The sequence below is a fragment of the Pleurodeles waltl genome, chromosome 4_2 (assembly GCF_031143425.1).
Source record: "Pleurodeles waltl isolate 20211129_DDA chromosome 4_2, aPleWal1.hap1.20221129, whole genome shotgun sequence".
Lineage (NCBI taxonomy): Eukaryota > Metazoa > Chordata > Amphibia > Caudata > Salamandridae > Pleurodeles > Pleurodeles waltl.
In genome coordinates this window covers 373,504,651-373,531,505 of record NC_090443.1, presented here as the reverse complement: position 1 = coordinate 373,531,505, position 26,855 = coordinate 373,504,651, and the positions used below count along the sequence as shown (strand labels likewise).

General features: G+C 46.5%; 1 long non-coding RNA gene across 1 annotated transcript in view; it reads left to right on the top strand.

Annotated features, from left to right (window-relative positions):
* Positions 1–3,261: 3,261 nt before the first annotated feature.
* The window catches only part of LOC138292747 (uncharacterized), an 85,156-nt gene continuing 61,562 nt past the window's right edge, over positions 3,262–26,855 (top strand). Inside the window, exon 1 of the long non-coding RNA XR_011202784.1 lies at positions 3,262–4,790. This is a non-coding gene — a long non-coding RNA (uncharacterized lncRNA). The remainder of the gene's footprint in view (positions 4,791–26,855) is intronic.

Genomic DNA, 26,855 nt, shown 5'->3' with positions numbered 1-26,855 from the left:
AAGACCGAGCAGACGAAGGACCTTGAGGACTGGAACTACCGCTCCATTTCGAAACATTGGAACCAAATCCTGAATATCTTGAATCCGCTGAGGCGGAGGAAAGGCCCGACCCAATGTTGTATCCAGTACTGCCCCTATGAACAGGAGGCGCTGAGAGGGCTCCAGGTGAGATTTGGGCTCGTTCACCGAAAAGCCCAGGTCGAACAACAACTGGGTTGTTGACTGCAGATGACGCAACACAAGCTCCGGGGACTTGGCTTTGATCAACCAATCGTCCAAGTAAGGAAATACTGCTATCCCCTTCCTTCTGAGCTCTGCCGCAACCACCGACATCACCTTCGTGAAGACTCGAGGTGCTGAAGTAAGACCAAACGGAAGGACCGCAAACTGGTAGTGTTGCGATCCCACCACAAACCGGAGATACTTCCTGTGTGACTTGAGTATCGGGATATGAAAGTAAGCATCCTGCAAGTCGACAGACACCATCCAGTCTTCCATGTTCAACGCCAAAAGCACCTGTGCTAGGGTCAGCATCTTGAACTTTTCCTGCTTGAGGAACCAATTCAAGATCCTCAGGTCCAGAATTGGTCTCAAACGACCATCCTTCTTGGGAATCAGGAAATACCTTGAGTAAACTCCTTGACCCCTTTCCTGCTCCGGGACCAACTCCACCGCGCCCTTTAAAAGGAGGACTTCTACCTCCTGTTCTAGCAACAGGAGGTGTTCTTGTGAACAATACGAAGGGCGGGGCGGGATGAGGGGCGGAAACTCCCGAAAGGGAAGGGTGTAGCCTTTTCCCACAACACTGAGAACCCAAGTGTCCGACGTAACAGTCTCCCATTTGGTGAGAAAATGCTGTAATCTTCCCCCTACAGGAGAGGAGTGAGTGGGAAATGGTGGAAGCCTAAGGCTGCTTCCCCTGCTGCACCCCGCCAGAGGATGAGGAAGAGGCAGAGTGCTGCTGAGAGGCTCCCCTGGTGCGGACCCTACCCCTCCCCCTAAAAGATCTATAGGGGTGGGAAGAGGCAGGTTGCTGATATCTTCCCCGAAAGGAAGAGGAGGAAGAGCCACGCCCAAATCCACGAAACCTCCTGAAGAATCTGGAAGAGGCCGTGGAAGAAGGAGCTTGGAGTCCCAACGACTTAGCCGTGGCCCTGCTCTCCTTAAAACGTTCCAAGGCCGAATCAGCCTTAGCCCCAAACAGTTTGTCCCCATCAAACGGGAGATCCAACAATGTGGACTGTACATCTGCCGAAAAGCCCGAGTTACGGAGCCAGGCCTGTCTCCTTTCCACCACAGTTGTGCCCATTGCTCTGGCTACCGAGTCGGTGGTATCCAGTCCCGTCTGGATAATTTGGGTCGCAGCAGCCTGGGCATCAGAGACAAGATCCAAAAGACCCTGGGGAAGCTCTGTAAACGAAGAGGAGATGTCATCCATCAGAGCATGAATATACCTCCCCAGGATACAGGTCGCATTAGTGGCCTTTAACGCCAGACTGCAGGACGAAAAAATCTTCTTCGACTGCGCCTCTAGCTTTTTTGAGTCTCTGTCCCCAGGCACCGTCGGGAAAGAACCAGGCGCTGACTTGGACGAACAGGAGGCCTGCACTACCAATCTCTCCGGCGTAGGGTGCCTAGATAGGAAACCAGGATCAGTTGGAGCCGTCCGATACCTCCTGGCCACGGCTCTGTGAACTGCTGGGGAAGATGCCGGCCTCTTCCACACCTCTAAAACCGGATCCAGCAGAGCGTCATTAAAAGGTAACAGAGGCTCCGCCGCGGCTGAGGCCGGATGCAACACCTCCGTCAAAAGGTTTTGTTTTGCCTCCACCACCGGCAAAGGCAGGTCCAAAAAACTAGCTGCCTTCCGTACCACTGTATGAAAGGAAGCAGCTTCCTCAGTATATTCCCCCGGGGACGAAAGGTCCCACTCAGGGGAAGTGTCCAGCCCACTGGCCGACTCCAGTCCACGCAGCCCATCACCCGAGTCCTCTAGCTCTCCTTCCTCTAGGGCTCGTTGGTACTCCTGCTCTTCTAGTACCCGGAGAGCACGCCTCCTTGAATGCAGTCGTTGCTCAATCCGCGGAGTCGACAATGCCTCCGCCGAAGTCGGAGATCGGCGCCGATCTTCCGAAGCCACCGACGCCGCATCCGGCGCCACGGGTAACTTCGGCGCCGACTGAAGAGCAGCTGAAACAGATGGACCCACCGGAGTCACAGGCCGAAATCTCGACATCGACGGGATGGAAATCCCTGGGGCCAATCCCTCCGAAGCCACCGGAGCGGCCACCGGCGCCGACACTGGCGCCGAGCCCACGTTCCCAAACGGGAGAAAGGGCATAAAGGGTGCCGGCCGAAGAGGCGCAGGATCACCCAAAGAAAAGGCCAAAGGCCCAGCCGGAGCACCCCCTGGAGCCATCTGTTGGAAGATGGCATACATCGCATTCAAGAATGCGGAACTATCGGCTCCAGGGGTGGGAAAAGCCGGATACTGGGGTGCCTGTCTCGGAGGCGACCCCGACTCCGGCCTCGGCGTCTGCGCCGGAGAAAACACTTGAGGCTCCAATACCTCAATCACCGACGCCTGTCCAGGCGAAGTTGGTGACGCCGGAGAGGGCAACGGCGTCGAAGGATGCGGCGTCACCGTGGGGCTGACCTCCCATGTCTTTCGGCGCCGATCCGGAGACCTGGAACGAGCCTCCCTTGAATGACGCCGAGATTCTCTACGGCGCCGGGAGTCTCGATGACGCCGATGTTTTGGAGAAGACTTCTTGTGATGCTTCTCCTTTGACTTGGCCATAAACAGCTTCGCCTCACGTTCTTTAAGGGCCTTCGGATTCATGTGCTGACATGAATCACAAGTCGAGACGTCGTGGTCGGAGCTCAAACACCAAAGGCAATCGGAATGAGGATCCGTCACCGACATCTTGCCTCCACACTCACGACAAGGCTTAAATCCAGACTTTCTCTGCGACATTATTTCCACGGAGAAAGAGTATGCAGCAAGATATACACTGTAACCGCAAGAGTAACAGTTGCTCCCTCGAAGATAACCGTTTCGAATGCACGGAAAAAAGGGAACTGACGTCCGCACGTCGTCGAGGACCTCTTATTGCCTGTATGACGTCAGACGGCGTCGCGTGCGAGACAGTGACGTCCTCGTCGACGTGCAGAGACTAGTAAGAAGATTTCCGTAGAATGCTGGCGCCATGGGAGTATTCATGAGGTGAGGAATCCACAGGTAGTTGTATCCATCAGAAAGGGCTGTGCTTTGGGCCGGCTGGGTGTCGGCGCCCTCTTTGGCTGTTGTCACACCCAGTGGGCGTTTTGTCTTCGTGCCAAGGTTTGTAGTGAGGCGTGTTAGAGGCAAGAGTAGGCGGATTTTGAGTTTTGGGCAGAGTTTTTGAATTTGGTGGTTGGTTAAAAGTAATATTTGTTATGGAGCCGAGCAGGGTGGTAAAAGCGTTAAAAGTCCTTCAAGATGAAGGGAGGGAGGATTTAATAAAAGAAGGTGTGGCTGGAAGAGGCGTGGGTGGGGTTAAGAAGACCGAAGCGGCTTTCGGCCGAAGGTGTATCGGCCGCTGTAGCGGCTTGTTCTTCGCCTTGAAAAGCATGTAAAAAGTTTAAAACCAAGAGCGCTGCTGGGAGGAAAGTTTCGCGCTCACCTGAAATTATTGATGTTGTAGCTGACTCAAGCTTGGTTCCGAACTCTTTGGCTGGAATGCGGGGGAGGCGCAAAGTTTGTTTGCCCAGGCGTCAGGGCTCGTCTTTATTGCGGCGTGTTTCAGCAGGTGGGAGAGGCGCTGGCCTCATGCCTGCGGTGGCGGTAGGCGGCTGCATGGGGGCTTGGGCTCGAGGCGCGCATGCGCGTTTGGTTAAGCGTGCGCAAGCTCGATCGCCTTTAGAAAGAGGCGACGAGCCTAAAACAAGTGATGTAGAGGAAAGGCCCTTAGGAGGCGTTTCCAATATGGCGGCGCCCAGTAATGTTTCCCGGCCGATGTCAGCTTTGGAAAAAAGTAAAGTGGGCACGCCAGTTAAGAGGGTGGTGCCTGGTTCTAAGGTGTGTAATGAGGTTGTTATTTCTGATGAGGATGAGGAGCTGCAGGTGAGCCCAGTAGGTGGTTTTGTTAAAGATTCAAGAGGCAGTGTGGGTTTTCATGGTCAGAGGTGTGGCAGGTTTATGCAGTGGATACCTAGGGTGGTCAGTCCGATGCTGCACAGGGTGCAGTCTTGGGAGGTAGGTAACCAGGCTGTTCTTCAGTTAGGGGAGCAGATTGAGTTAGTGGACAATAGTGGGGCTGTGTTTAAAGGTACTGTGTGTGGTGAGGCGAGTAGTACTGGTGGAATAGGTAGGGCGTACGTTAGCCTAGATTTTTGGCAGCCTGATAGTGGTGAGGGAACCTCTGGGTTCGACACGTCCCATGCTTCGAGCGGACATGGGGTGCAGGCGAGTCACAAGCGATCTGGGCAGATGGTTGGTGATCAGAGCCTGCCGGTGAAGGTCAGGGCGCCTTCAGAGCACCTGCCTGAAGGGAGGGTTAAACCTGGAGCGGTTTACCCGACTTCGAGGGAGACAGCTGGAGTTGACGTTGCACAGCCATCCACTAGCCAGGGCCCTGGTGCTGGTTGGGCTTCTATGGACGAAGAATTACTTGATTATTAAGACGACATGGAAGAACCGGTTATGTCACGACAGCGGGTTGTGATGGCAGGAGACGTGCCTGGAGGGGTCCAGGGTGGCCACGCTAAGGCTCACTGCCGGGATGTGTCGACTGGCAACTTGGCAAGAGGTGAGGATGGGTTTGTTGGGTCTGGGATGGTGCATGAGTTGTGGGAGTATTTGGGGGGTTTGAGTCACACGAGGGCTTTGAATGCTATGGCTGGTTCAAGGGAGCAAAGGATGGGTAAGGTGGATGCATCCATTCAGGTGAATTCGGTCACGGAGGTGGATGGTAAGTTGGAGGTAAGTGGAGGTAATGGTGATGTGTCAGTTAAAAAGACTGAGTCGGGTGAGGGTGGTAAGACTGCTACAGGTGTTAATACGGGTGGGGATGAAGTGGGGGGTGGGGTTAAGTCCAAGAAGCTGCCTTATATGGGAGTGTCCTTCAACAGCGGTCTCTGTAATAGACAGCAATGTAAATTTAGACATGATTGCTCCAATTGTGGTGGGAGACACTCAGCATACCAGTGCTTCGGTGGGCTTCATTGGTCCTTGCTTGGGCCATCATCAAGAGGTGGCGAGAGAGGTAGACGACATATGCAGCAATTGGCAGGTAAAGGGCCCTACGCCTATTAAATTTGATGCAGTTGCTTATTGGTTGCAGTTTTATCCATGTTCTGAGGAGGCTAAGGTTCTTTTTAGTGGATTTTCAGAAGGTTTTAGGTTGTGTTATCAAGGCCAGAGGTTGAGGAGATGGGCTAATAATTTGAAGTCGGCAAGGGAACATCCTGAGGGGGTGAGGGCTAAATTGAAAAAAAGAACTGGAATTGGGCAGGATTCTGGGGCCTTTTCTAGAGTGGCCATTGCCGAATTAGACTATTTCCCCTTTGGGTGTGGTCCCTAAAAAACAGGTTGGTGAGTTTCGGCTGATCCATCACTTGTCATGGCCGGCGGGTGCTTCATTCAATGATTTCATTGTAGTGGAAGATTTAATGGTACATTATGCATCGGTTGATGAAGCTATTGCGTTGGTACGGAAGTGTGGGAAAGGTGCAGAAATGGTGAAATCAGACATTGAGTCAGCTTTCAGACTGTTGCCGGTCCACCCGGACAATTTTTCCTTATTGGGAATGCAGTTCGAGGAGGCCATATATGTTGATCGGATGTTGCTGATAGGGTGTTCAGTTTCCTGTTCTTTGTTTGAGATGTTTAGTTCATTTTTGGAATGGTGTTTTACATTTCACAATGGTGGCTGATTAGTGACTCATTACTTGGATGATTTTTTCTTTGTTGGGAGAGCCAAGTCAGGGGATTGTGGCAGAGCATTGAGTGAATTTGAGTGTTTGATGTCTCTCTTTGGGGTTCCGTTGGCAAGAGATAAAACTGAAGGGCCTGCAACATGCCTCAATTTCTTGGGTATTGAATTGGACTCTGATAGAATGGAAGTGAGGTTGCCTAGGAACAAAGTACAGCAGTTGATTTCTATGTTGGACGAGGCTGTGAGGAAACCCAAGCTGGAGTTGGGTCAGGCACAATCGTTGCTTGGACATTTGAATTTTGCCTGTAAGGTGGTAAGGGTTGGCAGGGCGTTTTGCCGCAGGCTCGGTTTCGCAATGCGGGGTGCCTTTTTGCCACATCATCATATTCGCCTTCAGGCATGTGTTAAGGAAGATTTACGGATGTGGATTGTATTCATGAGGGATTTTAATGGTGTGACGATGCTGGTGGAGGACGAGGATTGGTTTTGGCACATTCAGATATTTTCAGATGCGTCCGGTGCTCATGGTTTTGGATTGTTCTGGGATGGTCATTGGGCGGCAGAGGCCTGGCCTGTGAGTTGGAAGCGAGCAAAATTTACCATTGCATTTTTGGAATTTTTTCCTTTAGTAATTGCTTTGACAATTTGGGGTCGGTTTTTGGCCAATAGGAATGTAATTTTCAATGTGGACAATCAGACTGTAGTGCATTTAGTTAATTCCCAGAAGGCAAAAGATGAGAAGGTACTTAAGTTGTTGAGGATTTTCTTGCTGAATTGTTTAAAGATCAATATTTTGTTCAAGACTCGACATGTGCCTGGCATTAATAATGACATTGCTGATGCCCTATCTCGTTTTCAGTGGCAGAGATTCCGTGGCTTGGCGCCGGGAGCAGACGTTCAGAAGATGGTCATACCTGGGGAGTTGTGGGAAGTAAAGGATTGAGAATGTTGGAGCTTGTTCAGCAGTCTATAGCTCCGTCAATGAGGAGGACTTATTTTCAGGCTTGGTTGGAATTGCTGAACTCAAGTGCGGTACGACGATCGGGTGGGTTTGATGTGATCTCTAGGAGACAGGATGATGCTGTTCGTTTTGTTATGCAACAGATTGAGGCTGGTTTAGTGGCGGTCACTATATCGGGTAAGTTATCTGGGGTTTCTTTTTGTGGTAAGTATTTTTGGGGTTACGATCCTGTGGTAGGTGAGTTATGTAGGAGGATTTTGGCAGGTTGGCTAGGTCAGGTGGTGTGAGGTGTGATCGGAGGCGCCCTATCACGTCTCATATGTTGAGGACTTTGTTGGGTAGTTTGGGAGTCATTTGTTTTTCGGATTGGGAGGTATGTTTGTTTTCTCTCTGTATGTCTTGGCTTTTTCATGGGGCATTTCGTATTCCTGAGCTTTTAGGTGTGAAAGGGAGAGACAGGCTTACATATGAGAATGTGTAAGTTGGAGCTGAAGGCATTTGCATATGGTTGCCTTTTCCCAAAGGGGACCAGTTGGGGAGGGGTCAGGAGGTGATATTAAAAGCTAAACAATCAATTGATTGTCCAGTGCGATGTTGGTTTTCCTTTGCAGCGATGTTGCCACAATCGTCAAGGTTTGTATTTGTTCATCAGGATGGGACGCATTTGTCAGCATCACAGTTGTTAGCTGTATTGAGGATGTCTGTCAGGAGGTTGGGCTTGGATCCCAGTAGCTACGGTACACATTCTTTCAGGATTGGGGCTGCCACGGAAGCGAGAAGACAAGGTAAATCAGACCAGTCGATTAAGCAATTGGTTAGGTGGAGATCGAGATGTTTTCAGAGGTATGTGCGTTCTTTTAAGCAGTAGGATTTCTTTTATGGGGTTCTCAGACTGTTGTATCTATTCTGTTTTCATGCTCTTATAGGTCTTTACTATACCCCTTAACCCTCTGCTATGTCTTATTCCGTTTTTGTTTCTAAGGGGTCTTGGTATACATGAATGCAAATACGTTACTTAACATATTTTTTCTTGTAGGTTGCTTTGGGGGTCCTGACAAGGTGTGCAGCGTGTGGATTGTAGGACACTCTTTTGTTCACTGGGCAGAGAGGCAAGCTTCATTGCACCATTTTGGGAGGCAGTTGGGGCTTGATGGGACAAGGATAAAGATTAGTTGGGTAGAAAAAACTGTCATGAGATGGGGTGAGTTACTTTATGTGTTGGCTAAAAGGATGGAATAAGGGGTTTGTCCAAATTTATTGGTATTACACTTGGGAGAGAATGACTTGGTCACATTGTCAGGTATTGGTTTGTTGAATGTCATGAAGTTAGACTTATGCAGGATTAAGGAACATTGGTCAGAGGCGCATATCGTTTGGACGAGTTTGGTGCGGAGAAGGGTGTGGAGGGGCGCTAATTCATTTAAAGGGATAGAGAAGCAGCGTAGAAAAATTAACAGGGAAATGAGGAGTTTTTGTAAGTCTCAGGGTTTTTCGGTTCTTACACACGAGAATATTGTGGTTTCTGATGTTGAATTATTTCGTCAAGATGGTGTGCACTTATCGTTTTTGGATAATGAACACTATTTGTTGGAGCTTCGGCTGTTGATTGCTGAATTAATGGGGGAACGTTTATGGGACAGGTAGATAGGTTTGGGTGGGGCAGGAAAACGCCTGCTCGGGTTTTCCTGGGTGCTCTTTCGGGGAGGAAGGGGTAGATCAGAAAAGATGAGAGGGCATGGAGTTTTCACAGACAAAGGTAACTGGAGAAGGTGACTGCAGGACAGATGGGTTAATGGGTTGGATGGGTCAAGGTGGGGATGGGATAAGGGGTAGTGCGGTGGGGTCAGTTTAGAGGGAGGGGTTAGGTGATAAATTTGTATTAGTAAGGTTTGGGTAGTTTTGTGAGGCTTTTATGCCAAGGTTGTATTTTTGCCAGACCTGTTCTATTAAAGCGGCCTTTTACCTCTTTAATGAGTGTCGTGGTCATTTCACTGCTTCAGCCCGATGGAGGCTTGGGGGGAGCAAAGGGCTAGCCCTGTCTCCCCCCGGGCTTATCAGGCTGTTGTGGAATGATCCACGAGCCCGCAATGGGATTGGTCAGGGATCCGGTTAGGGCGGTGCTTTGGGCAGGGGGATAAAAGGTAGGGGCTGGGTGTGGGCGGCCTCTTTGGCCGTTGTCACACCCAGTGGCCGTTTTGTATTCATGTCCTCCCGCCCTCCTGTGTGAATTCTTCCTTCCTTTTTGGTGTTTCCTTGGGGGGGGGAGGGGTTTGTTGGTTATTCCCAGTTCCTTTTGGTTCCTTTCCCTGGGTCAGTGGTTAGCTGTTTCAAGTTTTAACAGGGCAGGTCTAATTTTTTGTCTGTTTTTGTTTGTGTTGGCTACGGTGTAATGGGCATTTCGAATCATGTGGGAGGGGGTTGTTGTTTTTTGCCGCTGATAGTCAGGTCTGGTGTGGGTAGGGTGGGTTAACTGTTCACTGAGGCATTTCGGAGGGGAAGGGGTAGATCAGAAAAGATGAGAGGGCAGGGAGTTTTCACAGACAAGGGTAACTGGAGAAGGTGACTGCAGGACAGATGGGTTAATGGGTTGGTCGGGTCAAGGTGGGGATGGGACAAGGGGTAGTGCGGTGGGGTCAGTTTAGAGGGAGGGGGAGGGGTTAGGTGATGAATTTGTATTAGTGAGGTTTGGGTAGTTTTGTGTGGCTTTTATGCCAAGGTTGTATTTTTTGCCAGACCTGTTCTATTAAAGCGGCCTTTTACCCCTTTAATGAGTGTCGTGGTAATTTCACTGTTTCAGCCCGATGGAGGCTTGGGGGGAGCAAAGGGCTAGCCCTGTCTTCCCCCCGGTCTTATCGGGCTGTTGTGGAATGATCCACAAGCCCAAAATGGGATTGGTCAGGGATCCGGATAGGGCGGTGCTTTGGGCAGGGGGATAAAAGGTGGTCATTTCACTGTTTCAGCCCAATCACATTTTGGGAGGGTGGGGTAGCCAGTGTTAGCAGCTGCTAGACCAAACTTAACATTTGGTATCCCTGCCAGTGCCCTGTGTCCCCTGGACTCCAAGGTCATGGAGGCAAAGGCATGAACATAACATAAATGTATACTCTTGAATTACCCCAAGCATCTCAAAGTGTAAGAGGAATTAAACTAGATGCCAACATACCTAAAAGCCAGGGAAACCATTGTAGTTCTTGATGCACAAGAGGCAAACTCATGTGAAATCCATATATTGAGCTCCATGAAGCCACAGAAGGCCTTTGCCTCTCAGTAAACTCCAGAAAAAGATTCAGCAGTGTCTCAACCACAATCTCAAAAGTACTGGACATGAATGCCAGCAGGAATACAGTGGCAAATGAGATGATGAACTGTTGGAAATGGAATGTCTCCTGCGTGACATACAGATGTGTTCCCCTGCCCTGAGTGCCCGAATGCTTGTGAATCAAATATTTGTTTATTTTGGCCCTGGTGTCACTCTACTCTACCATATATATAGAGAGGTCTAGGCCTGTTCCCAACAGTGAGAGATCCTGGATCTGCCTTGTGACCTGGAGGGATGCACCCAGCAAGTCCTCATGGAGTGAGTGGACCGATACCCTCACCATGGGTTTAGCACAGAAGGCTGTGCCGGCTGTACACTGTGTTTTGTAATTCATAGTATTACTAGATGTTTATATCTATGTCAAGGGAATGTGGCCTGTCTATTCTGAAGTAAAGTTCCACGTTTATGTGAAATTCAGCAACTTGCACTGACATCCATTATGCAGTGCAAGTAAGTGTGTACAATGAGATTATGGTGCATACACAGTAGTAGGCGAGGCAGGTTGGTGTGTGTGTTTTTTGTGTTGTGTCTGTCTCTCTCTTTGAGTAAAAAGCCATTGGGATCCATTTTGAATGCCTCTTGTTTGACATGGCACAAGATGGAAGATGATGACAGCTTCCCCAGACATTGGAAGTGAATTGCCTGCATTCCTATGGCTGCAGGATGGACATCTAGACACTTAGGTGAGGAGGATGGAGAAAAGGCTATCTATACTTTGTAAGTAAAAGATTGCTAATTAGATCTTCTTAAGTACTGCCATTAGGTTGACGGTAGGACTGAAGGGTGGAACTGAGTTTCTAAGTCAGGCCTGCCTTTTTGTCTTCCCCTGACTAGTGGCCAGAAAGTATGGTGACAGACAAAGGAGAAACCTCTCAGGTTACTATGTTCATGTTTTGGGGGCGTTTCCTTAGAGACAGTCACATTGCCACCTGCTTTGAGAAGCATCACTTTACACCAGGGATACCCAAAGTACAGCCTGGGGGCCGCATGCAGCCCTCCTGACCTTTAATTGTGTCCCCTCTGGTGAACAACAGTTTGAGCCTGTGGCGGATGTAATCTACACCTCAATCTCCCCTTGTCTGTCCTGTGGCTCCCCAAACAGTATCTGGCAATGGAAATAAATATACATAAGTCAGGTCAGTGACCTGCAAAATAACATATTGTTGTCTGGTATAATATTGTCCTGGATCATTGGTAAACATATGGAAGTCAATAAATTGCCTCTGCCACAGATTAGAAGCAACTATAATAGGCTTAGATGCTGCAGATGCTTGGCCCAAAAAGAACAGGAGATAAGCACCTTATGTGTGGTGACCATAATACTAAAATACTTTACAAAAGTATTGTGAAACATCAGTAAAGATGCTTTATAATAAACCATATCATATTACTACACAAAACTTTTAATTCTGACTGACCACCAGTCATACTCAACAGCAAACAGTGCAACCCTGCATTATTTAGGAAGAGTTATAATGATTTTGTTTTTGGAATAACATTGCCTTAAATGGTGTGCTTTTGTACTTTTGAGACTTTTATATGGTGCTGTATTCTACACCTCTTTTAACCTTGAACTTTGTGTGTACCTTTGTTTATTCAGTCATCAAATAAATAATTTAGTTTTTTCCTGAGCACGTTCCACAGCACAATTTGCAGTTTTACAGTTCTGTAAATGGCACGTGTTGTCAAATTAGTGATATCTATTATACTGTATATTAAACTCAGAATAATGAATTGCAGAAATACGCTGCTGACAATCAAAAATAGACCATTAACATTTTTTTGCAGAGGTTACATAGCGGTACATATAACTACCTGATTAAAGCTGCATATCATATATTAAATAGAGCTATCAGTAGAGCATTTTTTTAATGCAGTATATTATGTTTACATATGGAAACCAACAATTATCCAGCTTTCCATAGCACCAACTGCCTTTAACCCTTTCATTCGAGTTCCTTATTTGTCTTTTGTTGCAAAATGGTGAAGCAGGGCACCCCTGTTATTTTTCTGTACATGATAAAGTGTTTCCTAACAGCAGGTTTCGACCCTCTTTGGTTTTACCCTTGTGCCCTGGACACTTTAAATATCCTAAGTTACTGCTCGTTATCTCTGAACAAAAGTAATATAGTATTGACATCACATCACTTACCTCATGGAAAATTTGCAAAAGTAAACAACTGCAGGCTTGATTAAGCCTGTAAAAGACATTAGCAGGACATGCAAAATATTAACTGAAATTCCGAGCGGCAGCAAGGCCCTGCCACTGCCTAAGCATTGCCACCATGCAATTGCAATAAAAATGTAAAAAACATTCTAATAGTACAGGTGCTTCCTACCAGGCAGGTCTTATTGGAACAGCCCTAGAACCCAGAAAATGTATTAATGGTTTTTGAATGACTGTAACCTGAAAACATTGTTTAAAGATAAAATGATGACTAAGAAACATAAAAAAAGATAAATTATGGAAAGAAACAGCATTGGCAAAGGTAAATATTGTCCCTCCGACCTTGGGACCTAGATGGACATCTTTAGAGTAGATGTGCACGTGATCAGGCAAAACACCATCACTTACAGAGTCCAGTGACTGAAGTAGGCTGACCTGCTGCTCCATGTAGTATGCTGTGGTGAGTGGCAAAAATGCAAATGATAGTTAAACAGATCAATGAATGAAGATTGTTGGCACAAAGCCCCTATGTGTAAATGTATGAAGTATAGAGATTATATTCTATATATTTCTTAAAAGCAACGCAGGAGCCACGGCAGATCTCCAGAAAAGATTGCAACGGATACAGAATGCTTCCTACTGTCATACTTTCTGGAAATAGACGAGCTCAATTTAATTGAGAGTACTGATATTGTGAGGGTCTTACTTGACTACAGCAGGGGCAGGAGTAAGGCAAAGGTCTGGTTCTCTTCCAATATTATCGTGAAATTAATTTTGGTTAATTGTACCCAACTTCAAGGCAGAGGTATAGAATTCATACCAGGCCGGGAGAAGTCAATGTACCCCAATGGCACACTATGACTCCTGGATAAGATTCTACAAACTCAGTCGTGAATTGGGGGAGAAAATTCTCTCTTACCTCAGGTGAAAGCGTCCAAGTCTCGTTATATCAAGGTACAAGGGTAGTGAATGTCTTGGAAGGACCTAAATCTCAGGGCTACGGTCTAAATCAAGAAAAATTGAGTTGGGTAGCGGGAGCGTTGAATAGACCTAAGCCCATGGATAAGCTGAATCAGTCACGTTACTAGTGTTAGCCTTTCCCTGGTCTCTTGGAATGCTGCAGCTCTAGGTAAACATCAGTGTAAATTACAAGTTTTGTGTTCAATGATGGTCGATTTGATTTGCATTCAAGAGACCTGGTGTTCAAATAAGTTTACATGTCCGGGTTACACGTTTTAAGCAAAAAAGCACATCCTTCAAAGAAAGGGCGTGCTAAAGGGGGCACTGCCATGCTTTTAAGTGACAGATATAATTGGGAATATGTCAGCATCCCGACTCTTCAAATGTTTGTCAAAAAGTACAAGTACAAGTTCAGGTGGAGAAGGGCGGGAAGCTGCCCCTAACGATCGTAAATGCATATATCCCTCCCAATAAGGAATGGGATTTTATTTTACAAAAACTCTTTTTACAAGTTCATGCTATAGGAAATCCTGTTAATCTAATTTTAATAGGGTACTTAAATTGTAAAGTTTCTAATACTACGCTGTATTCCTTTAGTAATCTAGATAGGGAAAACGAATATCCCTTCTATCATGTTCCCTTCTAGAATTAGGACAGATAAAAGAGGATTGATCTTTTTGAAAGGTCTAAGGTCCTTGAGTTGTATTATTTTGAATGGGCGCTTCAGTATGGACTCACCCACAGCCCCCACCCATAAGTCGGTTAAGAATAACTCCATTATAGACTACATCTGTGCTTCGTACAACATAGCTCAAAAAGTTGAGGAAATGGCTGTATTAGACACCCTTTACAGTGACCACAAAATCCTAAGGCTTACTTTGAGCTTGAAGTTAAGGGCCACAGACTCATGGTCCTTAAAAGGCGCAAACCTTAGTATTAACGGAAAAAATAGGAGAATGTCCTGGACGACAGTTAAAATGATATTGATTAAGCCATAACTGGAAAATATTGTGGGAAATATGGAGATGTTGGGGGAAGACATATTAATACAATTTTCCAACTTAATAAATCATATTACTTCACGTAAGCAGCCCAAGTGTATTATAATTAGAGTGAAAAAAATTCAGTATCCTATTCTGATTCTGAACAGAGTAATAAATAAGCGAGTACGGCGTCAATTGGAACACAAGTCTAAGGAAATGAATAGGGAAATAACAAAACTTAGGAGAAGAAGATCACGACTGAAACTGGCAATCTGAAAAAAAGAAGAGGATCATAAATGGATTGCATTAAGGGAAGCGGCTGTAAAAAGAAATCCCAGAAAAGTTTGGGCTATTATCTCAGAGAGGTGCGGAAACTCTAAAACCTTAGCCGCCCCGATAGCGGGGGAAGATTGGAAATTGTATATTCAAGATCTTTACGCTGAAAATCATGGAGTTGACCCAGGGAGAAAGGTGTTAGCATCAAACAGAGGGGGAGAAATGGATAATACGGGGGCTCCAACAGTGGTGGAATTAGAAGGGATCATAAAATCAAAGCGCCCTTCAGGTGCTATGGGCCCCAACGAGGTTCCAATTACCCTAATTAAAAGGGAGCTTCTGCTCTGGGCAAAACTACTTCCACCAGTATCTGGCTCCTGTTATGCCCAAGGTAATATCCCGTAATCACGGACGGGTAGTATAATTCTTCCTCTATATAAAAAGGGAGACAGAACAATACCGTCCAATTACAGACAAATCGTCTTATTAGACGCAACTGGAAAGATATTCACAAAAAGCATTTTATTGCAATTGACTGATTGGGTGGAGGAAAATGGTAGTCTACCAGTGGAACAGGCAGGTTTTCAAAAGGACCATAATACCCTAGATAATATCCTGATTATGCAAATTATAATTGATGAAGTATGTCCAGTTAAGGGGAGGTGCAAACTCCAAGATCTAGTGGTCCCTCCTGGCCTCCTGCGATTGTTGATTGCCCTACACTCATCAACCTGGTGCAAGATTTTAATGGGTGGAGAGCAGGGACTATCTTCAAAGGTTTTGACCAAAAATGGCCTGAAAAAAGGCTGTCTACTGGCCCCATTGCTTTTTTCCCTTTATATCCATGACTTTCCCATAAGTCTTAGGAACTCTCCGGGCGATGCCCCAGTGGTGGGTAGCCGGCCAATCACGTGCTTAATGTACACAGATGATATAGTAGTGTACGACCTTACCCCAAAAGGCCTAAACCACCGCTTGGCCACCTTAAAAACCTACTCGGAGAAGCACTTCCTGAGAATTAATAAAGCAAAGTCCCAGGTGGTTTGTTCCTCCGGGAAGAAAAACTGAAGGAAAGTCTCTCATCCTTGGGTTTTGGGTCAACATAAGCTGGAACAGCAAGTCTCATTCCAGTTGTTTGGGTAAGATCTTTTCGGCTTCAACGAAGGATCAAGACCACATTTGTCATAATACCAATAAGGCTATCTGACTTGCTCAAGGCCTGTCAGCTTTTTATAAGGCAAATGGTAAACGTCACTTTTTATACTTACTATCTGCCTACCAGGTCAAGATTCCAGCGACTCTCTTATATGCGATTGAATTTATTGATATAACCAAATGGGATTTTCTTGACAAGACAGAAGGCTGCATTCTGAGACGCATGGTTTCTTGCAATCATGCAGTCTCAGGGCGGCATTACGTCTTGAATTTGGCATTAAGAATATTATTGTGCAAGGCTTTGCAGCAGTGGTAAGAAGGGCGCATAACCTCATGCATAGCGAGGAAGTCACATTGAGAAACCTAGCCTACAGTGAGATCTTTAACAGCCTGAGAGAAAAGTCTGGGTTCTTTAGAAATTATACCAAAGCGATCCGGCTCTTAGAGCTAGACTTGGACCTCTGCCCTTCAATTTCTTATATATTGTTTAAAAAAAACTTTGAAGGAAGTGACATGGTCCAAAGGCTTCCTGCTGGACCTGGATGCGTGCCGCCAAAGAAGAGATCTAGAGAATTTAACTAACTCTGTAACTATGAAAATGGTGCAACCCTATCTGACCTGGAATCTACACCATGGGGTGAGGCAAGTGTGTATCCTGCTTAGACTCAATAGAATGCCCCTGTGAGTTCTTACTTCTAGGTGGGATGACTCTACTAACATTTGAGAACTGTGTAAAGGCGGGATACAGACTCTTTCACATGTTCTGTTTGTCTGTCCTGCTTTAGCCACACCAAGGAAACTATGGTTGAAACCTCTCTTTTTGCGGCTTAATATTAGATGTCATAGAGAGGCCTTAGATTTATGTTATACTCCCCCACCCCCCATCAAAGATTTTGTTACAGGATTTTTACATTTTTTCAATCATTCTTGCAGTTATTTTCAATCCTTGTGTTTTAAATTGTGTACTATTTTACCATGTATTTATATGCCCCGTCTTAGTAATATGTATCATTTTATGTTGAGCCAATACGATTTTTGTATCTCTACTCATGTGGATCTCTTAGGAGTTCCAAATCATGATAATAAAATATTGATTGATTTTGGAACAGCACAGGTGCTTCCTACCAGGCAGGTCTGATTGAACAGCCCTAGAATCCAGAAAATGTATTAATGGTTTTTGAATGACAGTAACCTGAAAACATTGTTTAAAGATAAACTGATGACTAAGAAACATAAAAAAGATAAATTATGGAAAGAAACAGCATCGGCAAAGGTAAATATTGTCCCTCCGACCTTGGGACCTAGATGCGCTGCTTTAGAGTAGATGTGCACGTGATCAGGCAAAACACCATCACTTACAGATTCCAGTGACTGAAGTAGGCTGCCCGCTGCCCCATGTAGTATGCTGTGGTGAGTGACAAAAATGCAAATGATGGTTAAACAGATCAGTAAATGAAGAGTGTTGGCACAAAGCCCCTATGCGTATGTATGAAGTATATAGATTATATTCTATATTTTTCTTAAAAACAGCGCAGGAACCACAGCAGCTCTCCAGAAAAGACTGCAACGGATACAGAAAGCCTCCGCATGCCTCATCCTCATCATCCCCAGCCACAGCCACATCACAGCCCACCTGAGAAATCTGCACTGGCTTCCCATCAACAAAAGGATTCTCATTCAAATTCCTAACCCACGCCCACAAAACACTCCACAACCCCAGACCAGCATAGCTCAACGAGCGTCTCACCTTCTACACCCTGAACCGTCAGCTCCGCTCTGCTGACCTCGCTCTCGCCACCATCCCACGCATCCAGAGGACAACAACTGACAGCAGATCCTTCTCCTGCCTCGCGGTCAAGACCTGGAACACCCTCCCCATCCACCTACAGCAGACCAAGTACCTATTGCCTTCAGGAGACTCCTCAATACCTGGCTGTTGGAGCAGTAGCAGCTCCCCCCCTCCTCAAAGCGCCTTGAGACCCTCACGGGTGAGTAGCACGCTCTACAAATACACTGATTGATTGATTCATTGTTTGAATAGTCTGGTGAGCATCTAGCGGTATCTCAAAGGCCAGGCGTAAGATATATAGGTCATTTATTAGGATTCTGAGATTCCTTTGTAATTTTAAGTCATTCGTCTACCTTACCCTCATACACCCCTTGGAATCTTGAAAGGGATTTATGGGCAATGCCCTTCACTGGTTCTACTTTTACCTTTCAAACTACAACCAGTTTGCTCACTTGGCTGAACTCTAGGTCCCAAAAGATTTCTATCACTTGTGGAGTTCACCAGGGTTCTATACTGTCCCCTTTTATTTTCAACCTCTGCATGGAGCCTCTCATCTACCCACAGATAACAGCATCAAGATTCACCAATATGCCAATGATGCACAAAGCTAACTGAAAGTCACCTCTGCTTCAGGAATCCTACTCTTCAAACGCCACCTTTACATTATGTGGAACTTCATGTCCTGTGCCTACCTGAAGATCAACCCAATCAAGACAGAATTTCTGGTATTTGCCAAGAACAACAAACAAGAAACAGTAGAAACCTAGCTCAATGACATGAACCTTGTACATGACTCTCAGGTCGGTTTTGCTCCCTGATCACTCCTCCAGGAATCACTTGCAATGTTTATGAATTGTCCTCTGGAAAGTAAAAGATGACATGGATAACAAAGTTTCTGATGGATACAACTACCTGTGGATTCCTCACCTTATGAATTCGATCCTTGCGCCAGCATCCGACGGAAAGTCTTCTTCCTAGCTGTCTACATCGACGAGGATGTCATAATGGCACGGCTCCGCGTGACTCTGTCTGACGTCAACATGCCAATAAGAGGTCCCTGTCGCCGTACTAACGTCAGTTTTCCTTTTTCCGTGCATTCGACTCCAACGGTTTTTTCTTCCTGGCCCGTTGGTAACTGTAGCGATCTCTTGAAGTTACAATGTCCCCTCCGAAGAAGTCCGGGTTTAAGCCGTGTAGGGAATGCGGGGGTCGTATGTCAGTGACCGACCCCCATTCGGATTGTATTTGGTGTTTAACCTCCGAACATGATGTAGAAGGTTGTTCTTCGTGCCAGAGCATGAATCTGAAAGCTCTGAAGGAACGCGAAGCGAAGCTCTTCTTGGCCAAGGCAAAGAAGAAGGAACACAAGAAGGTTTCTTCCCATGCTTCTCCCAAAAAACATAAGAAGCGGCGTCATCATGACTCTCGGCGCCGTCATGACTCTCGGCACCGTTCGGAGCAGAGCCGATCGAGGAGTCGTTCGAGGTCGAGATCTCGTTCATCACGGCGCCAGAAGACGTGGGAGATGTGTCCTACGGTCACGCCTCAGCCGGAGAGTCCGGGGTTGTCACCGGCGCCTTCAGTCTATGAGGTCACTCAAGGTAGTCCTCGCTTCTCATCGGCGCCGAGGGATCCTGATGTTCCCCAGACGTCTACACAGCAGTACCCGGCTTTCCCGACTCCAGGGACGGATCCAGCCGCATTTTTGAATGCAATGTATGCTGTTTTTCAATCCATGGCCCCTGCTGGTGCACCGGCGGGTCCCACGGGGCCATTGGCATTCAATTTGGGCTCGCCGGCGTCGTACAGGGCTGCTCCTTTCATGCCCTTCTGCCCTACAGAGCCTGGTGGTCCGGCACCGGTTGTTTCCCCTGGCAGGAGTCCTTCGCCTGGGACCGTGGATCCGTCGGCTTCTCATCCGACTCCTTCTCCACGCCATCCGGCGTCATTGGTGGCCTCATCCAGACCGGCTCCATCTCCTTCTGTACATTCGGCGTCGAGGAGGTCATCTGCCGACTTCGGGCCAGCGCCGGCTCCGGCGCCGGTTGAATCCGGGAGCCTTCCGGAACCGGTTCAGGGTCTGAGATCATCGGCGTCGATGGAGTCCTTCTCGACGCCGGCTCTGGAGACGCATTTAAGATCTCGAAGGAAGGCGTTGAGGCTTCTGGAGGAAGAGGAATACAGAAGGCTTGAGGAAGGTGAGATAGAGCCTTCTGATGATTTCCAGGGACTTGCCACTGCAAGTGGTTTGGATACTTCCCCGGAGTGGGACATTGCTTCTCCGGGGGAGTTTACTGAGGAGGCCGCCTCTTTCCATGCTGTGGTGAGGAAGTCAGCTGATTATCTGGATTTGCCTTTGTCCACGGCAGAAGTTAAGACTAATCTACTCACAGAGGTTCTTCATCCTTCTTCCTCCAGTGCTGTCCCTTTGTTGCCTTTTAATGAGGCTTTGACCGAGCCTATTATGGACCTATGGAAAAAGCCGGTGACATCTCATACGGTGAACAGGGCAGTGGCGAGAAGGCATAGAAGTGCCCCAGGAGATCCAGTTTTTCTATCTCGTCACCCGACTCCGGAGAGTTTGGTGGCTCAGGCATCATGTTCTGCAAAGTCTGCCCCCGGTACAATCCCTGGTGTTCCGACATACAGAGAATCCAAGAGGATGGAGCAATCCTCGAAAATTTTCTCCTCCTGCAGCATGGCCCTGAAAGCTACCAATTCCACCTGTGTGCTAGGCAGATACATTCATGCCCTAATGGACTCTGCTAAGGAGATGGTGAAAGATCTGCCACAGGAAGTGCACAAATCTTTTGGGGCTCTTTTCTTGGATGCGCAAGCTGCTGCACAGCAGATTATTCAATCTGGCTTGGATACTACGGATTCTATTGCCAGGGCCATGGGAACATCGGTGGCTACAAGAAGGCATGCCTGGCTAAGGTCTTCGGGCTTCTCGTCAGATGTACAATCCACTTTAATGGACCTTCCATTTGATGGGGAAAAGCTGTTTGGGGACAAGGCAGACTCTGCCCTTGAACGGTTTAAGGACTGTCGGGCTACTGCTAAGTCCCTGGGTTTGCAGGCCCCTTCTGCTACATTGTACAGGCCTTTTCGTAGGTTTCGAGGGTTTGCTAGAGGTTCTGCCTTTCGTAGGTCTCAATCTTATGCCCAACAACCTGCCAACCCGCCCTATCGTGCCTTCAGAGGGCGAGGTAGGGGTAGGGCTAGAGGTCCAGCCCAGCAGCTCTCTTCTTCTTCATCCTCCTCTGGTGGACAACAGCAGAAGCAGCCCTAGTTTTCCCCACTTTATCAGTCACACTTCTCCTGTAGGGGGAAGATTGAGTCTTTTCCTGCAGCAATGGAGGTCAATTACAACAGACTCGTGGGTGCTAGGAATTGTGGAAAAGGGCTATGATCTCCCCTTTCAGGAGTTTCCTCCTCCCTCCCCTCCCCGTCCCTCCTTTTGTTCAGAAGAACATCTTCTGTTGTTGCAACAGGAGGTTGTAGTCATGTTGGCAAAGGGCGCTATAGAGTTGGTACCATTGCAGGAAAGGGGTCAGGGGCGTTATTCAAGATATTTCCTGATTCCCAAAGTGGACGGTCGTCTAAGGCCGATCCTAGACTTGAGGATTTAGAATTTGTTCCTAAAGCGGGAAAAATTCAAAATGCTGACCCTAGCGCAGGTGCTATTGGCATTGAACGAAGGAGACTGGATGGTGTCTGTCGACTTGCAGGACGCGTACTTTCATGTTCCCATAATCAAGTCGCACAGGAAGTATCTCCGTTTTGTGGTCAGATCACAACATTACCAGTTTGTGGTTCTCCCGTTTGGTCTTACTTCAGCACCCCAGGTTTTCACAAAGGTGATGGCAGTTGTTGCAGCACATCTCAGAAAGAGGGAGGTAGCGGTTTTTCCCTACCTGGACGATTGGTTGATCAAAGCCAAGTCTCCAGAGATTGTGTTGTCTCATCTGAGAATGACAACGCAGTTGTTGTTCGATCTGGGTTTTTCGGTGAATGTACCCAAATCTCACCTGGAGCCCTCTCAATGCCTCCTGTTCATAGGGGCAGTATTGGACACAACAAGGTTTCAGGCCTACCCCCCGCCTCAGCGGGTACGGGACATTCAGGCACTGATTCCTTTGTTTCAAAGAGGAGCGGCAGTTCCAGTCCTCAAAGTCTTACGCCTGCTAGGTCTGTTTGCTTCTTGCATTCTGTTGGTCACTCATGCTCACTGGCATATGAGGGCTCTTCAGTGGTGTCTCCGCAGACAGTGGTTCCAGCACAAGGGGGATCTCAGGGATTCAATAAAGATCTCCAGGGATGCTGTAGCGGATTTTCATTGGTGGACAGTGGACGGCAACCTTTCCAAGGAAAACAGTTTTCACTACCACCTCCGGTGGCCACAGTGATATCGGATGCTTCCACTCTAGGGTGGGGAGCTCATCTGGGGGTCCTGGAGATCAAGGGTCGTTGGTCTCCGGCGGAACAGATGTTGCATATCAATCTGTTGGAATTGCGGGCTGTACGTTTGGCGCTCAAGGCCTTCCTCCCTTCCCTTCGTGGTCAGTCAGTTCAGATCCTGACGGACAACACTACTGCGATGTGGTATATAAACAAGCAGGGAGGAGTGGGGTCGTATCTTCTTTGCCGAGAAGCCCTACGACTCTGGTCCTGGGCTCAGGACCATCAGATTTGCTTGATGGCAAACCATTTGGCCGGAGTGTTGAATGTACGTGCGGACGTTCTCAGTCGTCACTTCTCATTAGATCACGAGTGGCGTCTCCATCCGGATCTAGTCCTCCACATCTTTGAGATGTGGGGTACTCCTCAGGTGGATTTATTTGCCACTCAGGAGAACGCGCATTGCCCGTTGTTCGGCAGCCTCCAGTATCCGATGCAAGGGGCGTTGAGGGACGCGTTTCAGATGTCCTGGAACGGCCAGTTGCTTTACGCGTTTCCCCCCATACCCTTGATTCCTCGGGTTTTGAGGAAGGTTCGTCAAGACTGGGCCCAAGTCATATTGGTAGCACCGGACTGGCCGAGAAGGGTATGGTATACAGACCTACTTCAACTCTCTCAGTGCCCTCCGCTCCGTCTCCCGCTCAGGGCAGATCTCCTCTCTCAATCGCAGGGGCAGGTTCTACACCCCCACCTCCAGAGCCTGCACCTTCATGCCTGGAGATTGAACGGGGCAACCTGAGTTCTTTTTCTCTCCCACCGGATGTAGTGGATGTTATTCTATTGTCCAGGCGACACTCCACTAAGTCTATTTATGCCGGAAGGTGGGCAAAATTTGTGTTGTGGTGTGGAGAGAACCAAAAGATCCCTTAAGAGCCCACCTTTCAGATGTACTTTTGTTTGCTCTTAGTTTGGCGAAGAAGGTCTGTGCTATAGCTACAGTTAAGGGTTATTTGGCAGCTCTGTCGGCGTTTCTTTGCCTTCTGGATGAGCCGTCTTTATTCAAGTCTCCCATTGTACATAGGTTCCTTAAGGGTTTGGTGAATAGCTTTCCTCCTATTCCTTTTCACATGCCTCAGTGGGACTTAAATCTTGTTTTAACATTCTTAATGGGTTCGCCTTTCGAGCCCATGCATTCATGTCCATTAAGATATTTAGCCTTCAAGACTGTTTTCTTGATCACAATTACTTCTGCCAGGAGGATTGGAGAGCTTCAAGCACTTTCCATTAAGCCCCCTTTCACTATGTTTTTCCCTGATAAAGTGGTTCTAAAAACCAGGGCTGCTTTTCTGCCGAAAGTTGTCACCCCTTTTCATTTGGGGCAGAATATCACTCTTCCTGCTTTTTACCCGTCTAAAGAAGAAGAGAGACTCCATAGGTTGGACCCTAGGAGGGCCCTGAGTTTTTATCTCGAAAGAACTAAAGACTTTCATTTGGATGAGCAACTGTTTGTTGGATATGCTGGTCAGCAAAAGGGCAGAGCTGTACAGAAAAGGACACTCTCCAGGTGGGTCATCTTGTGTATCAAGATCTGTTACTCTTTGGCAAAAAAGGTCCCTCCTGAATGTATCAGGGCCCACTCTACTAGGGCTAAATCCGCATCCTCGGCTTTGGCGAGGGGAGTTCCATTGATAGATATATGTAAAGCGGCAACTTGGGCATCCCTCCATACTTTCGTGAAACATTACTGTTTAGACTCTGAGATGAGGAGGGACGGTCACTTTGCTCGCTCGGTATTGCAAGATTTCTTAGTGTAATCAGGTGGGCACCCACCACCGAGTGCGGTACTGCTTGGGACTCTATTCATAAGGTGAGGAATCCACAGGTAGTTGTATCCATCAGAAGAACAAGTTACTTACATTCGGTAACGCTTTTTCTGGTGGATACACTGACTACCTGTGGATTCCTCACAGTCCCTCCCGCCTCCCCGTTGCCTGCCTGGTTACACTCTTATCTTGCAGTATTTCGATTAAATATTTTTTATTATATTTTTATATTTATATATATTAAAGCACATATATATGTATATTTATATGTATATAGTGATATTTCTCTGTTTATTTTGTATATTTATGTATTTCAGCTCTCAATAAGAATGGATTGTTTAAATAGTCAAGGTTTTTGTGTGTGTATATCTTTCTATATTATTTATCAATTTTCATGGTCGGTTTACTCCTATTTGCTTTAAGGGCACGAAAAAAGTGAGGTGAAACTGACGTTAGAACGCTGACGGGGACCTCTTATTGGCACGTTGACGTCAGACGGAGTCACGCGGAGCCGTGCCAGTATGACGTCCTCGTCGACAGCTAGGAAGAAGACTTTCTGTCAGATGCTGGCGCAAGGATCGAATTCATAAGGTGAAGAATCCACAGGTAGTCAGTGTATCCACCAGAAAAAGCGTTACCGAAGGTAAGTAACTTGTTCATCATGGTCCTTGGAATCAGAAAAGGCATTCAATAGGGTCAAATGGGGGTATTTCCGAGAATGCTGAGGAGAGTTCGTACACTCTTGACATCACACATTTACACCTGTGTCTAATCCTTGCATTTTAAACGTCAATCATTGATTTTAATAGTTTTGCACTGTAGCAGGCATTATTTCACTGCTTTTGTTAGTGCTTGAGTGTGAACAGCAAATATTCATCAATGCTTTTTAACATGATTATGCAGTCACTGCTTTGGTAATGATATATGAATAGTTTGGACATCTCTACATTCCGTTTGAAGGGATTTCTTCTTGTAATTCTTGTGTTAATGTTATATTTCAAATGGCAAAATAAAAGCATTGTTTTATGTTTCCAATGTTTTTACTGGGCAGACTGTAGACCTCTGGCCAGGTGACAACCACAGACTGCATCTAGGTTGAGGGGAGAGTGTGAAGGTGGGGAGAGCGCAGTGTTCACGTTTACAGAGCCCATAAGCGATCAGCTGGTCAAATCCAGGTTTTTACCTTTGTATCTGAGACTTGTAGTCCTGATTTATCTATGGCAAAAAAATGGCTAAAATGCCAGAATATAAATAATAAAACCTAGACTGGATGAGCTACTCACACATGGATGAGGGAAACTTGAGCGTTCTGGGGGAAAAGAGACAACGAGTTAGTGGAGAGTGGGTAAACACATGAACAACCACTACAGCTATCACCCTCTGACACTGACAATACTGAGGTGCCCTGAATTCAAGGAGCAGCATCAACCATACTAGTGCCTCTGCTCTCCAAGTCAGCAGGGTCCTGGGAGAGAGGCAATAAAAAAATAAAAAAAACATCCATTGCTAGTGCAGCTAACTGTCGATTACCACTTCGCAGGACAATGTGCATGAGAGGATCCAACAAAACATATTTATCTGGGGGCTGCCATCGAAGATCATGGGTACTGAATGCCTTTTGGGGGGTTCATTCCTTAACACCCTTCTCTAAACTGCAGCTTTATTCTCCTTAAAACATAGATTTTATCAGACATTGATTTTATCTAGTGTAATTACTGTGTCGATTCTGAGACGCAATTCCTCTACCACTACTTAGAGTTGTCCTTGACTGCTCTTTAGGGCTTCCCTCGGAAGGTTAAGTGCACAAATATTTGTTATGAAATTATTGAATTTAAATAGTATCTTAGGGTCTGGGAACATCAATTGTAAACCATAGTATCCAGTATGGATACTGGACAGTATCATCCTACTGCTGGAAAACCTGCCAAAAGAGATGACTACATTTCTCACACCTTTAGTTCATTTTCTGCAGACATTGGGGTGACTTGGAAACTAGCTCAGCTCAGAAAGTTAGTGCCATTTAAAAAAAGAAACTTGAAAGGACCCCCAGAAATGTAGGGAGTTGAATGGGTATGTTGACCGCACCATCCCCACCAGTAGATGTGCTCCAGTGGGTAAATCGTCCCTGTATTGCTATGAAACATTGCATTCCATCTTTACCAAAATAAACTGTAATAAACTCTATTAAAAACCTGGACGGTGCTCCTAATACAGTTATATTTTATTGAGAAGGCAGTCCCTCTGCATCTAAATCACCCCAACCCCGTAGTAACTTTATTTTTTGATCACAAAGGTCATGAAAGTACATATGTAAAAAATAAATAATACATATTTATTACATCAACAATTAAATGAGTACAAAATACAATATTATAGGCACAAATTTATAAAATCACAATTATAAAATCATGAACATTCAGGGGTTCCAACGATTCAGATCAACATTACACAAAATGATAACTTCATGGCGGTTTCTCACACTTTGCTTATTAAAGATAAGCAGCAGATCTCAGTTTTCTTGTTTGAAGCAAAGTGACCAGTGCAGTACCTTTTCCCCCATCATTAGGGATCATATTAGAACTGGGCATCTGACTACCCAAAGAGATTTGAATTATTGAAAAAACAAATTTGAATATTGTTCCATAACATGAGAGAAAAAACATAAAACACAGTCATACATATTGCATTATGTTTAGTCTAATATGTGCATTACCAGCTATATTAGAGCATTGCACCCCTTTTGCCACTATGGGATATGTATTGTGAAGTAGCACATGTGCCAGGAGCGGGTATTCAACTTCCCATCCATAATTGACTCTCGCTTTCTAGACACTTGATACGCCTTATCCATAGCGCCATTAGGTATTTTGCCAAACCAAACACTTTCTCTGCTTGTGCTGGTTCTCAAGATTCTAAAGGCGTCTATAAGAGATCTCCTAGTGCCCAAGTTCTTACAGAGGGGCACAATCCACTTGGCCCGGAGGTTGTGATAGCAAGGGCAACAATTTGGTACCCCACAGCATGCTGGACACTGGACATCCACCTCGCTTTTTGCATGCCATTTAGAACTAAATGCTTTGATGGGAAGAGTGCCGTATCTAAA